Genomic DNA, 18,404 nt, shown 5'->3' on the forward strand with positions numbered 1-18,404 from the left:
CCAGTAAAGGGCACATGATCTCAGGTTAAGTACATGTGTCTTTTTTTGAAACAGTTTTTCATCTGGGTTCCCTGCTCCAGATACTTACAATGCCATGGCCAATAATAAAAAAAAAGTTGTAAGTCACAAGCCAATTTAGTTTATGTGAAAAAACTGTAGAGCGGAGTCTTGAGGCACAGATCAATAATATACTTTATATCTGTTGAGGACAAGGCTACAAATTGTTAGTGACAGATAAAAGAATCTGGGCTGCAAGCAATTTATTCTGAACAACTCCTAAGTGTCCTGGATCTATCAGGGAAAGCTATTAACTTTTTTAATATAATTATCTAAACTGCCATCTTAGGGAAACAGGTAAGTAATTTCACAATGAGGTAGCTTTGGGCTAATTACACACATGCATCCCCTCTAAACTTGTAGAACATTTAATGCACTCTTAAACTACATCACCCATAATTATGAGACCAGAAGAGGCCGGTTCAGTCAGGTTCAAGAACTGGTTAGATGGACTGAAGGAGGCTTAGCAACTTTGTTGGAGAGAGAAGTAACGTCACCATTCTGATTCTTCATCTAATAGATATTTTCCAGACCAAATTTTTCGTAAATTACTTCTTGTCCCAGCCTGGGAGTAGAGTTAGTTCTATTCTTTCTGGAAGGGATATCTAGACTTTCCATCAATCTGAAGACTGTATGATGTGTCCAACCACACAGTAGTCTCATGGAAAAAAAAATATTTATGCATAGTACATTTTAGCGATCTCTAAAAATCACTGAAAATAATTTTCTGAATACAGTAATCCCTTGAGGTATGTGAGGGTTGCATTCCACACAATCCTTGCATACCTTGAATTTCATGTAAATGGTGGAGGGTTTGGATGGATGGGTTGGGACCCTGGGAGAGGGCAGGGGGTTAAACCTGGGGTGGGTTAGGGCTGCAGGGGGAGTGGGAGGGTGCAGTTGAACTGGGGCATGCAGGGGGTTGGACTAGGGTGGCAGAGGATTGGGTGGGCATTGAGCCCAGCCAGGGAGTGGAATCGGGGCTGTTGGAGTGGTGGGGGTGGTGGAGCTGGAGCCCCAAACATGCGCACACAGACGTGCACACCCAGGGTTGGGAGCCCCGGGTGCAGGTTTGTGCCTGGGGGTGTGAGCTGGGGCCATGGGGTCATTGAACAGGGTGAACTGGAGTGGGAGTTAGCTGCAGGTGTAGAGCCTCATGTACCTGCAGCAGCTGACAGCTGGAGCCCCCATGCATGCTGGCAGCTGACAGCCCAGTGTGCACGTGGGCTGGGAGCCCAGCACGTGCTGAGGGGGGTTGAGCCAGGCAGAGAGGGGAATTGAATGGGGGTAAACCTGGGCAGGGGTGGATTGAGTTGGAAGTGGGGTTAAAGCCCCTGCACATGCCAGTGGTGGCTGACAGCTGGAGGCCCACATGTGGGTGAGTGAGCTGGGGCCATGGGCGGGGAGGGGTTGAGTTGGGTAGTGGGGGTTGAACAGGGGTGAACGGGGGTGGGGTGATTGAGTGGAGGTGGATTGGAGCCCTGTGCAGCATGTTGGGGGCATGGAGCCAGAGCTCTGCATGTGGGGGAGTGAGCTGGGGCTGCTGGGTGTTGAGGGGGTTGAATGGTGGGTGCACCAGGGCAGGGTGCTTGAATGGCGGGGTGGGGTTTGAAGCCCCGCATATGTTGAGCCAGCCACGTGGGAGGTGTGCTGGGACCACAGGGGCGGGGTAACGGGCTCTTATCCTGCCTATCTGCCTGCAGCATTAAAGTGAATTTTGTGCAACATGAAGCCGCGTAAAACAAGGGTTTACTGTACTAACATTGTATGATTTTATGATCTGGTGTCTAGCACGCCAGTGACTTCACTTACTTGACTTAAACCCTTGTCATCTACAAGTCTCCTCCACTTCACTCTGTCTTGGGACAGAACTGGTTAATTCCAGGAGTAACCCAGTTGTTGTCCTTCCATCTCAGTAGATCTTCTCCATGTTGTCTGAGGTCTTCTTCTTTTGTGTTTTGAGAGCTTGATGGATTCTGCTGGGTGATGATATTCTGAGAGTGTGGCCTAGCCATGCCCACTTTCTTCTCTTGGCCCACAAGCAACCTGCTGGCTGAGAACCACTGTTTTAGAGCAACATGGTGATGAGGGTAGCAGCAACCAGAGAGAGGTCCCTAGTTAATAGTAGGAGGAAAAAAAGCATATAAAATGATTAAAATGACCTTGTATAAATAATAGATGTTTATTCTTTAAAAGGAAGTGTTGAGGATTTTGAAAGTTGTGTAAAAAGGCTGCAGTTATATTTCTATGCTAATAACATTGAATACAGAGACGCAAAAACTTTCATTTTTCTGTCCTCCGATTGGAAAAGTAACATTTGCACCCTGAAAGACTTAAGTTTTCTTTAAGAACCAGATGATTTGGGTTTGGATACCAAAACTCATTAGTCCAGAGATATGAGTTTCACAGAGGAAACTAAAAATATAAAGCACATCTGATTTCCATGGCTTGTTATTTTTGGCTATCAAAAAGATAATTTTGTGTTTGGAATCAGAGTATAGAAACAGCTGCTGCTATTGTTCCCATGAAGAAAACTAAACTGGAAGGAAGGGTGGCTCTGCAGTCATGATTAAGTCTATGCAGACAAAGAGAACATCTGTCTCTACATGTTATGAAAAGGAAGGAAGGGCTAGCCAACAGACAAAGAAGACAAAAGTAATCACTACCAATGGGAAGTCATAAGCAAGTGGAAGGGTTTCCAGGCTTCAGTTTGAGAACATCACATCAACTAGTGCAACATTATCTCAGTAAGATGAAATGAAGACACTGTTCTGAAAAGTCATGAGGATTCTAGTGGTTGTACATAATGGTGACAAAAGGAAAGAAATGAAAGGCTGCACCTCTAAGCTGGCAAGACACTCTCCTTATGCCAGTTCATCCCTTAATTCACTGCAGAGCCCAATCTTTGATGAGGGGGTTGTGATATCATTATAGGCAGAGTTGACATGGGAAGGACTGATCCCAGGGTTTTCCAAAGCTTGCATAAGGCTCCACCATGAAATCTTCAAGTGCAAAAAGATTGTTGGTGAACATTTTCAGGAAGGAGTCTCTGCTTGCCATCACCACATTATCCTTCTCTAGAAGGAAAAAAGCGCATGCTTGATTTTCTCAGTAAGCAACTAAGTATCAGTCCCTCTTTGGCCTTGTCTGTGATGTATTCTGGGGTCTGGAGGATAAACGTGTATAAATTGGGTAACCCACACCCCAAACTTGCTGTGAGTGCCACCACATCTTCCCAGAAAGGAAACACTAGGACCGTTTCTATACATGCCACTTTCACCATGCTCCAAAAGTAGCATGGTAATAAATGGCCCGAAATATGCTAATGAGGCACGGATGCAAATTCCCCGCACTTCATTAGCATAAGGTCACATGATTTGGAGTCCAGAAGATGCTCTTCTGGACTCCAAAACAATGTGTAGAAGTGTGTCCCCCCGGGGGGGGTCTTTTGAGGCCCCTTCTTCCCAAAAATCCCCCTGGGGGGGGCCACAATTCTACACGTTGTTTTGGAGTCCAGAAGACTGTCTTCCTGACTCCAAGTCATGTAACCTTATGCTAAGGAGGGATGGGAAACTTGCATCCATGCCTCATTAGCATATTTTGTGCCATTTATTAGCATGGCACTTTCAGAGAAAGTGTAGAAACGGCCTAGGGCTGTGTCTACACCTACATGCCTCTTTCAAAAGATGTATGCAAACGAGAGAAATAAAAAATGTAAATGAGGTGCAGATTTGCATATCTGGCACCTCATTTGCATATCTTCTTTCAAAATACCTTCTTTCAAAAGAAGAAAACTAGTGCAGACACTGCTCTTTCAAAAGTAAATCCCATCTTCGAAAGAATCCTTCTTCCCATGAAAACAGGGAAGAAGGATTCTTTCAAAGTTGGGGTTTACTTTTGAAAGAGCAGTCTCTACACTGGTTTTCTTCTTTCGAAAGAAGCTATTTCGAAATAAGAATAAGCAAATGAAGTACCAGGTATGCAAATCTGGACCTTATTTGCATTTTTAATTTCCCTTATTTGCATTTCTCTTTCAAAAGAGGAATACAAGTTTAGACACAGCCTAGGAGTGAATGCTTGACCTGGTGTCATAAGGGAAAAATGAGTGAGTACTTGCTGCTGCTCTGAGTGATATCACTTGTTTCCTGCCACAGGTAGCAATTTTTTGTGGGGAAGTGCTCTATTTGAACCCTTGACCTTTGGAGTTTAGCTGCAGGACCCTGATTGGTTTCTCCTGACTCACAGTCTCCTGAGATGATAGAGAGATGGGTGACTAGGCAATGTCTGTACTCAGTCCAGGGCTTCAGCAGCAAGGCTGGCAGGGGGAACTCTTTCTCTAGCTTGAACATTAGCCTGCTAAACCCCAAGGTTGTGAGGTCAATTCTCATGCAGACAATTTAGAGATCTGGGGCAAAGTTAAAAAAAAATGCCAAGGATAGTGATAGATCCTGCAGTGAGGTTGGGGGACTGGACTCAGTGACTCTGAAGGTCCCTTCCTGCTGTATGAGGCAGATATAAGTAACACAGAGTGGCCTGAGGTGATTTGGTCTAGCACTCAAATCCCAGAGTTAAGGCAGATCACAGTGAAACTCAAAAATGGAGTCAGATTGAGAACTCAGAGGTCAGACTGGAGGGCAGGTCTGTGCTACCCCAGAAGGTGACCCGCCCCACTCAGATTCAATTTTGCCTGTCTAGTAAAGATGCATGAAATCAATCTCCCAGAGATCGTAGTCGGCCCCTGTACACCTAGTGAGACTCAAGAAGTAAGGGAGGTCAACAGGAGAGAGTCTCCCATCGACCTTCCCCTGTGTAGACAGCCAAGTTAGCCAAGTGCCGATACATTGATTTTTAGCTACGCAATTGTCACAGTTAGAATTGTGTATCTGTGGTTGACTTTCGTAGCCTAGTGCAGACATAGCCTCAGTCACTAATTGCAGTTGGGTCAAGGAATGAGCAGCTGGGTGCGGAAGCAAGAACCAGGCAAGGAGGCAGGAATTTGGTGTCACAGATGTGTTCAGCAGCAGGCCTAGCTCCTAGTTGTCCAGGCGGGGATATGGCAGGTTTATCCTAAAAAGTGTCTTCCCTGCCATCTGCTTTGAGTCAATGGATCCTGGTGAATCAACAGGTGCAGACCCTAATGTGGGGCATCAAGTGCAATCATTTATATGGCTTAGTGGTGCAAAATAAGGTTCTTGGTCAGTAGCCCTGTGGACCTGCATTCAAGATCTGTAGAGCCTAAGCCACTGACTATGTTCTACCAGTGTATTGTTTGCTGGCTGACTTCATTGTACATTATATGATGCCAGTTACTGTACTTGGTGAGGTGTCCAATTGTATAGATTAATTGCATGAAGGCAAGGCTAGGAAGACACACACCCACACAGCTAATGCTGCCATAGATCTTTACCAGTGGTGATTTTACAGCGTACAGCAGCATACTTAACCCAATTCACATTGCACAGTCATGCCAGCAGCCCCATAAAGAGCAGGTTTAATAGCAGACAAATGCTTGAATCAAAAGCTCTTTCAGTAACTCTATTTTAACTCACAACTTCCTTTTGAGAGTAGGGTTTTAATTTGAAAGGTTTTTCCAATAAATAAAAACATATGCTTGCATATTAATTCCTATGCATTCATAAAATACCTTTAATCAAATCCAGTGGCATGTTTTGTCTGTGAAATAATAAATCTATGCCTTTAAAAATAAAACCTGGGATTAATAGTAGATGCTTTCTAAAACAGAAGCATTTACTGCAAATGCTTACATAATGAATACCAGAACACATTCACTAATCAGAAACTTATGCCATGAGCCTTGCACCTTCTATATGTACTAAAAGCAAGGAAAAAATAAACTGTTTCTGTGCAACTATTTGACATTTTATCCATAAAAATGCAAAAAGAATGGAATCAAATCCTCCTGAATGTAATTCTGCCCACATCAATGGAGGTTCACTGGAGTGACTTTGGCTGAATAACTTTGTGTTTAGCAGATACTTTAATAGTTGAGGAGACCCTAAGAATCTAAATATTAATGTTTTTCTCACCACCTCTTCATACTACTTCATTTGAGGATGTCAGATGAGCAGAAATAATGGCTAGTAAGACAGAGGGGAATTCACTGATTCAGAGGACTGGTAGCAGAAGGGGTGGATAATGGTGAAGTTTGCTTGTCTCATGTACAATCCAAATGAGTTACTTGCTGCCTTCAGCATTATTGTTGCAAGCTGGGGAAGATTGAACATATGCTATTAAACCAACTGTTTAACAAGGTTAAAAGTATCAAGTAGATGGACGATCATATGCAAGCACACTGAATATGCTTCTTCATATGTAAATAATTATAACACTGTTTATTTTTAATAAATCACCCATCTTATTTTGCTGTGGTTAACATGTTATGTAACGCCTGTATCATGTATGCCAATATGACAGTGTCAAAGAGTAACTGGAGTGGTACAAACTACCTCTATTAAAGCCTGTGGCCAGAGGTAGAGCATATTAGCTACAAAGGAAACACAAGACACATGAGCTATGTCTACACTGCCCCTACCTTTTGGAAGGGGCATGTAAATGCAGCTGATCAGAAATGCAAATGAGGTATAGATTTAAATATCTTGTGCCTTATTTGCATACTGTCATGGGATCTCGCTTCTAGAAGTGCTGTTTTCAAAAGCCAAAACAGCTGTGTAGAAGGGGTTCATTCGACAGGAAACCTTTCTGTCAAAAACACCTTTCCTCCTGAAAAAAATTAGGAAAAGGGTGCTTTCGAAAGCGAGGTTGCCTTTTGAATGAACCCCGTCTGCAAGGCTGTTTTGGTTTTTGACCACAGCTCTTCCAGAAGCGAGCTATTATGGGAGTCTGCAAATGAGGCATGAGATATTTAAATCTGCACCTCATGTGCATTTCTGATCGGCCGCATTTCCCTGTCCCTTCTGAAAGGGAGGGGCAGCGTACAGGTGGCTTTGGAGAAGAAGCTATTTTTGTGTGCCTAGAGTGGTGAATATCAACATTTCTACTCTCCTGTTCTAAAAAAGATCACATGTCATATGGCCTTTGGCCATCAGTCAATGGCAAGGCAAAAAGCCTGAATTCCAGACAAACTCATAATTTGTCTTACGGAGAAAAATATCCACAATTTTGTATAGTCGTGTATAAAGTTAGGGAGGGGATTTTTTCATTATTAATTCAGGGCTATCTCTCACTTAAACAGGAGTTTGGCAGTCTGAAAACCTGGGACTCAAGAGATGGTCACTGACTTGGTCACTGGCCTACGATTTGACTTTGGATAAATCACTGCCCACTCTTGTGCTTCAGTTTCCCTATTTATAAAAACGTGATAGTAATACTGTGGAAAGCACTATGAGAGCGATGGATTAAATGTGTTATGCAAGATCTAGGTGTTATATTATTGGCCTTGGGGCAGTCAGTTAACTTCTCTGTGCCTCAGTTCACATGCCTATGAAATGGGATGATTCTTACCTCCCCATACTCCTACCTTCTTCTGAAAGTCATCCAATTTGTTCCTGAAGAGTACAGAGAGTGCCCTGCTGTGCAGAGCAGTGAGGAATTTATCGAGAAGGCTTGGGGGACAGACTCTTGTGGAGTCTGCATGTTTCCCCCTTGTAATATATTTTTTTAAAAAAGCAGCCATTTGATGCAATCTAATCCAATGCAAAAGCAAACCTATTAGTACTACTTTAGAATATTTTTGTGAACCCCAAAGTTAAATCATCTCTGGCTGGGATGACTTCACATTGTCTAGAGAGGCTGTGAGCTCCCTCTTCCTTTTAATTTGGAAGCAAACCTTTAATGACAGAGCCCTATGACCACCTTTTTCCATGTTATACTAGCTTCGCTGTGGGGCTTTCAGAGCAGAATGTGTGTGTTTGTGAGGAATGAGAGAGAACTGAATGGTATACATACAGGGTGAGACTCAGCCCTGTGCGAAGGTCAGTCCAAGGTCTCTGTGCCTGTCCGCATAAGCACTGAAAGCGGAACTGAAAGGGGACCTGGTGGAGCACATGAAGCCTTGTGCTAGCTCTCTGTACAAAGGAAGAAAAGATATCCTAAGTTGGAAAGTACCGTTTTTATATATAGCTCCCATTATTCTGAACATACCTTGTTGTAATTTAAAATGTTACTCAGCTGATAGACTGAGCCTCAGGAAAGAAACTGGGAATGGCCTGGGGTCACACTCAAGGAATGGAGTGGTTGTGGGGGTTGCCCAACATGCAGAAGTCTGTGATAGTGTTGGGTATTGAATCCAGGTTCTCTCTTGACTGTTTTAAGCAAAAGACCACCCCCTCCTTTCAAATGTAAATTACTTTCTCAAAGCATTTTCCAATTTAGTATCTCAGTCTGCTTGCCCACCCCTGCCCCCATGCACCTTAAAAATAGAAACTGCCGCATAGAGTGAACACTTTATTCTAGAAATAACAAAGGTGCCAGGGGCTGCTTCCCAAAGTGAAATTTTCTCTTCCTGTCAACGTAACATCTCTAAATAAGACATGACATTCCCACTGGTTCTCTAGGACAAATTCTTTGGCAACCAAAGCTTCCAAGAAGCAGATTTGGTGAAGGCTCAGCTACTGAAGTACTGAACAATTCAAATAGAAATATATTATTTTTCTCCATTTCCCCCAAAGAGGAACCCAAGAAAGCCCAAATTTAAAGTCATATACAAAACTTGACATTTCAAGAATGAGATAACATTTTTCTGGAAGTCTAGGAAGACTACATACAGCCTGCAGCAAGCCTCGTGTAAGTCTAGAGCAAGCTGAAAATATCCTCATCAGCTGCTGTCCTAAAGAAAATATACACTCTACCAGTTACCTGCAGCTGTGGAGATTCAATATAGCTGTCATTGAAATCTGCCCTCTTCCTTGACTGGAGAGCACCTCTACTGAACTGCCCTCATTCCATGATTTAAAGGCCTATTCACATTACTTTGCACTTTGTCTAATCAAGTTTAAGGTTAGAGAGAGGAGCAACAAGAGTGATATCATGGTAAATGTCTGCTATAGTCCTTCAGCCCAAAAAGCTGAAGTAGAGGAGGCTTTCTTTGGACGACTAACAGGTGTTTTCAGATCACAGGCCCTGGTTCTCACAAAGGACTTCAATCACCCTGATAGTAAGTTTTTGGACAGCATGGGGACAACTTTCTGGTGTAAGTTTTGGAGGAACCAGCTAGAAATTGTGTTCCTCTTGACTGGCTGCTTACAAACAGGGAAGAATTGACGGGGGAAGTAGAAATGAATGACAACCTGGCCAGCTGTGATCATGACCTGGTTGAGTTCAGAATCTTGACAAAAGGAAGAAAGGGGCACAGCATAACATTGGTCATGGATTCAGAAAAACAGATTTTTGACTCCCTCAGGGGACTGATGCACAGGATCCTCTGGGAGGGTAATATTATTGGTAAAGGAGTCCAGGAGAGCTGCCTATAATTTGAGGAAGCCTTGTTGAGGATACAGGAACAAACTATCCTAATGTGCAGAAAGAATAGTAAATATGGCAGGTGACTGGCTTAGCTTAACATTTTTGTTGAGGTTAAAAACGAAGGCTATGTCTACACTAGCACACTACATCAAAGTAGACTATTTTGAAGTAAGAACATGGAAATAGGCTATTTCAACACATATCATTTACATGTCCTCTGGGGCTGGTGCCGTCGATGTTCAGCGTCGAAGTAGTGACAGGGAGCATTGAAAGGAGCCGCCCCAGAAGGAAATGTGGAGCGTCCACACATACAAGCGCTCTCCGTCGAAATAAGGGGCCAGCAAAGCCTGCAGACAGGGTCACAGGCTGGACTAGCCCTTCTGGGGCAAGAGCAAGCTGCTCCCTTAAAGGGCCCTACCCAGACACACTCGGCCTGCACAGCACAAGGTCCACAGAGCCAACAACCAGTTGCAGACCCTATGCACACAGCATGGACCCACGGCTGCAGCAGCAGCAGCCAGAAGCCCTGGGCTAAGTGCTGCTGCACACAGCGACCACAGAGCCCTGAAGGGGCTGGACAGAGTGTCTCTCAACCCCTCAGCTGATGGCCACCATGGAGGACCCCGCTATTTCGATGTAGCAGGACGCGAATCATCTACACACACCCTACTTTGAAGATGAACGTCACAGTAGGGCGCTATTCCCATCTCCAGATAGGAATAGCAATTTTGACGTCTCGCCGCGTAACGTCAATTTCAATGTCAAAATAGCGCACGGTGTGTGTCGACATGATGTGTGCTATTTCGACCTAGTGCCAGCTACTTCGAAGTAGCCAGTTAGTGTAGATGCACCCAAAAAGTGGAAATTTGCAAGAAAATTCCAAGTGAAACTTGGAAACTTACAAGTGAAAACTTGAACAGATGACTAGGGAGGAATACCAAAATATTGCTTGAGCAGGCAGGGAAGTAACCTGGCAGGCCAAAGCACAATTACAGTTGCAGCTAGCAAAGGATGTAAACATAAGAAGAAAGGTTTCTACAGGTATGTTAGCAACAAGAAGAATGTCAGGGAAGGTATGGGATACTTGCTGAATGGGGAAGGCAACATAGTGACAGATGATGCAAAAAAAACCTGACATAATACTTTTTTGCCTCAGGCCTGTTCTGCACTAGGGATCAAAGTCGATCCCAGATACACAATTCTAGCTATGCCATTAGCGTAGCTAGCATTGACATATCAGGGTCGACTTTGTTCCCTGGTGTAGATCAGGGGTCTTTGGGCTCACGCTCACATCCCTTACTCCACGTGGCAACGTGAAGTACCAGGGTCAACGGCTGAGCCCAGAGAGATTGATTTTGCTGCATCTTCACTGATGTGGCAAAATTGAACTCCAGCAGAGTGATTGCAGTGTGTCGAACCTGCAGGAAGTATAGACACACCCTCAGTCTTCATAGACAAAGTCAGCTCCTGGACTGCTGCACTGGGTAGCACAGTACTGGGAGAAAGTGAGCAGCCCTAAGTAGTAAAAGAACAGGTTAAGGACTGTTTAGAAAAGCTGGAGATGCACTAATCAATGGGTTGGATATAATGAATAGGTGGGGTTCTAAGAGAGTTAGCTGATGTAATTGCAGAGTTATTAGCCATTATCTTTGAAAGCTTTTGGTGATTGGAGGAGATATTGGACAGTTGGAAAAAGGCAAATGTTAGTGCCCATGTTTGAAAAAAGACAGAAGCAGAATCTGGCAAACCACATATTGCTCAGCCTCACCTTAGTCCCTGGAAAAATCATGGAGCAAGGAATCCATTTTGAAATGTTTGGAAGAGAGGAAGATGATCAGGAACAGTCAAAATTGGCTCACCAACTGCTAGTCATTTCTGACCAATGTAATTGCCTTCTATAATGAGATAAATGGCTTTTTGCATGTGGGAAAAACTATGGACATGACAACTCTTGAATTTAGCAAAGCTTTTGATACAGTCTCCCTTAATATTCTTGCCAGAAATTTAAAGAAGTCTGGTTTGCATGAATAGACTATTAGGTGGACAAAAATCTGGCTAGATCATTAGGTTCAACAGGTAGTGATCAATAGCTCGATGTCTAGTTGGCTGCTGACATCAAGTGGAGTACCCCAGGAGTCAGTCCTGGGATTGGTTTTGTTCAACATCTTATTAATGATCTGGATGATGGGATGGATTTCACCGTCAGCAAGTTTGCAGATGACACTAAGCTGGGGGAGAGGTAAATATGCTGGATGGGGATAGGATCCAGAGTGACCTAGAAAATGGGAGGATTGGGCCAAATGAAATCTGACGTGGTTCAACATGGACAAGTGTAGAGTCCTGCACTTAGGATTGAAGAATCCCCTGCACTGTTACAAGGTGGGGACCAACTGCTTAAATGACAATTCTGCAGAAAAGGACCTGGAGATTACAGTAGACAAGAAGATAGATATGAGTCACCTGTGCGCCCTTATTGTCAAAAAAGTTAATGACATTGGGCTGCGTGAGTAGGAGCATTGCCAGCAGACTGTGGGAAATGATTATTCCCCTCTGTCTGGCACAGGTGAGACAGCATCTGGAGTATTGCATCAGTTTCTGCCTCTCCCCCACCAAAAGGTTGTGGGCAAATTTTAGAGTCCAGTGGAGGCAACAAAAATGATTTGGGGGCTGGAGCACATGACTTAAGTGGGAAGTCTAAAGGGAACTGGGCTTATTTACTCTGCAGAAGACATGAATGAGAGAGATTTGATAACAGCATTCAACTACCTGAAGTGGGATTCCAAAGACAATGGAGCCAGGCTACTCGCAGTGGTGGCAGATGACAGACCAAGAAGCAATGGTCTCAAGTTGCAGTGGGGGAGGGTCTATGTTTGATATTAAGAAAATATTTCACAAGGAGGGACGTGAAGCACTAAAATGAGCTTCTGAGGGAGGTGGTGGAATCTGCATTCTTAATGGTTTTTGAGGCCAGGCTTGGCAGAGCCCTGCCTGGAATGATTTAGTTGGGGTTGATCCTGCTTTGAGCAGGGAGTAGGATTAGATGACCTGCTAAATCTCTTCTAATCCTAATCTTCTATGATTCTATGATTTATATCAGTGCCAGATGGTCGTGCAGCAGTGGCTCTAAGCCTTTCCTGTCACACTTTCGGGAGTATGATTTACCTTAAGTGTCACGTCATATAAAAATGGTTTGTTTACAAAATCAGACATGAAAATACAAAAGTGTCACAGCACACTAATACTACCAAACTGCTTCCTTTCTCCTTTTTAGCCATATAATTTTGAAGTAAGTGAAATGGGATATAAATACTATACTTACATTTCAGTGTATAGTATAGAGAGCTGTATAGGCAAGTCCTTGTCTGAATGAGGTTTTAGTTTGTATTGATTTTGCTATTGCTTTTTATGTATCCTGTTGAAAAACTAGGCCACTGTCTAGATCAGTTGATGTACAACCTGGAAGACCTCTGTGTATTCACAAGATTACATTATACCTGGTTGAGAACCACTGGCGTAAAATACTAAAATGTTAGAAAAGTGGCATTTTACACGTACTTTGCTCAGGGACTGTACATGGTGTACAGCAACGAGGAATTGTTATTCTATACTGCTTTGATTGCCAGGTATGACAACAGTACATTTTTGTGTACAGTGTTGGGGGACTTCAGTCAAAGTATTCAGGGGGGTCTCTAGGTATCTTTGTGATAATGGTTAACTTTTTTAGACTGAACGCCTGTCAATGAAAGTAGGATTTAAGTGGGACTTAAGTCTTGAGCTGCTCTCTGCACAGGATTGAATTTTAACTATAAAGGTCATATTGAAGTTTACATGGAATGAAAGTTTTATATTGTTCATGCTTTTTACTGATGTTTTCTTCTGACCCTGGTGAAGTTACATGTCAGTTGCAATGAAGGTTGGCTGACATAACCTAACATCTACTTGTATGGGGGTAAGTGTAAATTGCAACTTGTTCAAAGTCAGTGTATTTGTCTTTTGCTTTGACTGAGTGGAGTATAAATTCAAGAGATTAGACTCCCAAACCCAGAGTGTGGTGTGGGAGAGCTTGGCTGGCTAGCAGAGAAATCCTTGGTACTACTACAGGTTGAATCTTTCTAGTCCAACACCCTCAGGACCTGACCAATGCCGAATGAGAGAATTTCCAGAACCGTGGGAGGTCAGTTATTGCCTAGCAGCATTACCAACCCTTCCCCTGCCTACGGGGCTCTTAGAAGACATGCAGGGGTAAATTACAGCTAAATAATAGAAAGAACACTGAGATCCAAGACTAATGGCTGTAAACAAACTCTGTGGGACCTCAGGAAACTTAGTCACAACCATGGTAAGTGGTCATCCAGTTAAAAAACCTTGTTTGATTACAGATGTTGCTGGATGAGAGAGTGCCAGACTAGAGAGGCTCAACCTCTACCAGGTTTAAAGTCTTTTTTGAAGTCAAATAGACCAGTTCATTTTAGTCTATATTCTGGTTTCATCCTCTGACTCTGGTACATTGGCTTGTGTCTGGAAGGCTAATGGGAACTTTGCCAGCTCCCTGCATGAGTGGCTCCACAGATACATGTTTATAGGTTCTGCTTCAGAGAAGATAGTTAAATGGTTCTTTTCCCAGCCTGCAGGTTGGATAGCCCTTTCAGATATTCCTGCCTGCAGCTTGTCCAGCTCCATCACTCACATTCTGATTTTTCTCTGTAGTTGCTGGGCTGCTTTCTCCTTCAGGCTCCTCTCTTGCTGGTGAGACATGAGGTGTGACTGGTAGGTGCTGCCACACTTCTCTGTCCCTCCATTTTGTCTCATAACCATTCACACTTTCTGAGACATACATGTGGGCATATTAGTCACCTCTTTGTCTCTCTTACAGGGTTGCTTGCTGAATAACCCTCACTGGCTTAAATTGCAATCCATCCCCCTCTGGCTTCCCACTGCCTCTTGCATCCAACTTCTCTGGTGTGAGTATTTTCACATGCTTTGGTATATTGAAGTGAGACCTTATCTAACATCCCAATAGAGCAGGTGTCCCCTGGGACTATCTGTTGTACTTTAATGACACCCATGGCATCTGGCCCACTGATCCCTGTTTATCAGGTCATTAATTGGGTTTTTGCAGATTTCCCGTGAATGTCAAGGTGAGAGTAGAACAGGCAGTGAAGGATCACATTTAATCCACGTATATACTTATATGGCTGTTGTTACCATAGTATCTCCATCATTAGTACATCCTATCTTCACAGCACACCTGTGAAGTAGGGAAGAAATACACCCATCTCACAGATAGGAAACTGAGGCCCAAAGTCGATTAAATAGTGGTCTAGTGAGTCTCACGCCAGTTCCCCTGGCAAGTTGACCAACTTTCCTACTCAAAAGTACTAGACATAAGCAAATCTAACAGGAAGATAGGGAGCCATGAATTGAATTCACCCTCAAAATTCTTTGAGCCATGGTGGGGGAGAGGGGGGGTACAGCTGCACAAAGAATCTCTGTGAAGCTGGGCTACGCACAATGTAACCTCTGTGTGACTAGAGAGCCTGTGGAGCCTCACATGTCTGTGTGATGGGGTTCGTGAAGTCCAGGCTGAAAAAGAAAGCCCAGTATTTGTTCTGTAAACAAAGAAAAATCCGGATTCTGATGCTTTCAATGACTGTGACCAGCATTTCACAAATGGTCCCATTGACTTAATAACGGAAATTTGTGCAGGAAGCTGCTACAAATCTAGTCCTCATAAAGGCATCAGAATCCAATACCAAATAAACAAATCCCACAACCTGAAAAGGGTAGATAAAATGACACCTTCTGAGACTGACTCTCACTTCATTTTTTTATGATTTATGAGGAATTTATTATTATTCAGGCAGTGTCTACATGAGCCCCTCCTTTCGGAAGGGGCATGTTAATAAGGGAGTTAGAAAGATGCTGAAGAGGCATTGCAATGAATATGCAGCACCTCATTAGCATAATGGCAGCTGCAGCAATTTGCAAGTGCTGCTTTCGAATCATGTGCCGCCTGTGTAGCTGGGGGTCTTTCAAAATAACCCCCCAGTCTTTGAAAGCCCCCTCTTCCCAAAACAAATGAGAAAAAGGGGCTTTCGAAGACTGCTTTTTTTTTTCAAAAGGCCCTTGGCTACACAGGCGGCATGTGATTCAAAAACCTCACTTTCAAATCGCCATGGCTGCCATTATGGTAATGAGGCACTGCATATTCATGGCAGCACCTCATTAGCATCTTTCAAACTCCCTCATTAACATGCCGCTTCCTAAAGGAGGGGGCTTGTGTAGACACAGCCTCATTCTGGAAAGGATCTGGTCCTCTGAGCTGAAAAATGACAAATTCTTGGCATAGCTGTTAGAAGACACTGTGCAGACACGGGTCACAATGGCGGTATGTGACCCAGAGCCCGTGAGGGTTAAAGCACCACCAGGCTAAGCGGCACAACATCAGCTCTGTAAGGACATATTAAGGAAGTACTGAAATAGTAAATAGGGCTGTTCCTTTACATACTAGCTGTCTTCCTTCTCCCCTCGGTAGTCCATCACGTCCAACAATGGTGTCTTGAGCTTGCACAGACTCATCGGTTTTGGACTCGCACGTGGCTGAGGAGTCCAAGCCTTGAATGGCCTGGGCATTCACAGCAGGGGCAAGGGAACAGTCCTGGTTCTGTCGGTGTGGATGCTGCTGTTGCTTTTCTTCTCTCACGAGCATCAATCAGGTATATGTGTCGCTGCTCTTCAAAGCTGTCATATGCGTAGATAGCTACGAAAGCCATGTTAAAAGGATGACAGTTCTGTGCTCTTAGGCTGTCTCTACACTAGGCCAGAATTTCTAAAGGGCCATGCTAATGGCCAAATCAGAGAATACTAATGAGGTGCTGAAATGAATATTCAGCACCTCATTAGCATGCTGCCGGTTGCAGCACTTTGAAAGTGCCGTGTTTCAATCATGTACGGCTTTTCAACATGGGGCCCTTCTCGAAAGGACCCCGCAGAGGTTGAAATCCCCTTATTCCTTTATCAGCTGATAGGAATAAGGGGATTTCAACACTTGCAGGGTCCTTTCGAAAAGGGCCCTGTATACACGAGCCACATGTGATTGAAACGCTGAACTTTGAAAGTGCCGCGGCTGGCAGTATGCTAATAAGCCGCTGAATATTCATTTCAGCTCCTCATTAGTATTCTCCGTTTTGGCCATTAGCATGGCCATTTCGAAATTTTGGCCAAGTGTAGACACAGCCTTAGAGAATTAGAGGTAAATAATTGTATTTATCTGTGTTTAGCTCAATGTTGTTAACAGTGTAACCAGATTACCTTGTGGATGATAATTCCCTTTAATGTCTTGATTATGTTATATTATGCATGCAGATGACTCAGTTAACTTTAAAATCAAAGATGTAGGACACTGAAGGGACTAATCTTACCTATATTGTCTTCAGTTTAAATTGTCTATGCCAAAATGGAACAACTTAATAGTTTGTATTGATAATTGACTTATATTAATTAATGCTACAAATTAACCTAAAACAGGAAATAGGAGGTTTACTTCAAAACTACAATGTATGTTATCTATTCTTCACCTAAGGAATACCTATTGTGTTCCTCACTATCAGGAGGCTATTGTATCCCGACAGAAATTTATAAAAGAACTGTGGGGCCAAACCCTATAATCTCTGATCTGAGCTTTGGTAGGGGACTTTTAAATTGCCAGACTGAGGCATCCAGTGCCATTTAGGATCACCCTGCTTTTTCTCATGAAAGAGTTTAAACTCACTTGGCACATGGACTGCACATTGATTCTGAAACAACTCAGGAGCTGACAATCTCTTCAATGAAACTGACCTAAAAGCTCTGGTCATATCTATATGCAAAATCATCTTTTAACTACAATACTCTCTTTTTTAAAGCACCTCTTAGAGATTAGTTAATTAGAACTGACTGCAAACATGTATTTGGGTAAAATCTAAAATATTTTATTAACCTGGTAGATAATGTGTCTGATCATTTGGAGAATAAGATTTTAAATAATCCACACCATAATTGGCTTGGCTGTCTGGGCAGGAGCCCAATGCTGGATTGCTTTAGGGGAGCTGTACCTGTGGCTTCTGAGTAAACAGTATGGTATTGTAGAAACTATTTTGTTTCTGGCTTGGTGAATCTAATTATCAGAATAAATCTACCCCATTTGTTGGGGTTTGATGTGGGTTGCACAATATGAGTGAGGTCCGCCTTATGACCACAGCCACAAGATACAGTTACATCATCCTAATGGCGATAAGAAAACAGAATTCGAGAGACTGGCAGGTAGTTTCTTTGGGGACATATTTGGCAAACAGCCTGGCTTCCCATTCATGCTATGGGAGGCTTAAAGACCCAGAAGCAGATCCTGAACTAGGGTAAATTGTCGTGCAACAGTCCATTGACTTCATTGGAACTGTGACAATTTACACCAGCTGAGACCCTTACCCACTCTCTGGCCATTTCTACACAGGACACTTCCTTCGGAAGTGGCATGCTAATACACAGAGCGAAAGATGCTAATGAGGCATGGATGCAAATTCCCCATGCCTCATTAGCATAACATCACGTGATTTGGAGTCCGGAGGCTTCTTTTTCCCAAAAATTTGACTCCAATGACAATATATCACAAGGCACAGACATTTACAATTCGGGTCATCCTGCCATGTGAGGTAAATTCCACAGCAACTGTGGGTATTCATTCACAGCCTCCTGCATAACTAACACCACTACATTCTCAGTTCTACCTCTAGCCATTTCCAGCCTTAAAGTCCAGGTAGATTTGAAAGCTCCATGCAACACATTGGGGATCCTGATGTCACCAGAGTTGGAATATATTCAGTGGCTGCACAGCAAGATCTAGGTACTCTTCAACACAGACCTCATCAGTA

Source organism: Carettochelys insculpta, chromosome 3, assembly GCF_033958435.1.
Source record: "Carettochelys insculpta isolate YL-2023 chromosome 3, ASM3395843v1, whole genome shotgun sequence".
Lineage (NCBI taxonomy): Eukaryota > Metazoa > Chordata > Testudines > Carettochelyidae > Carettochelys > Carettochelys insculpta.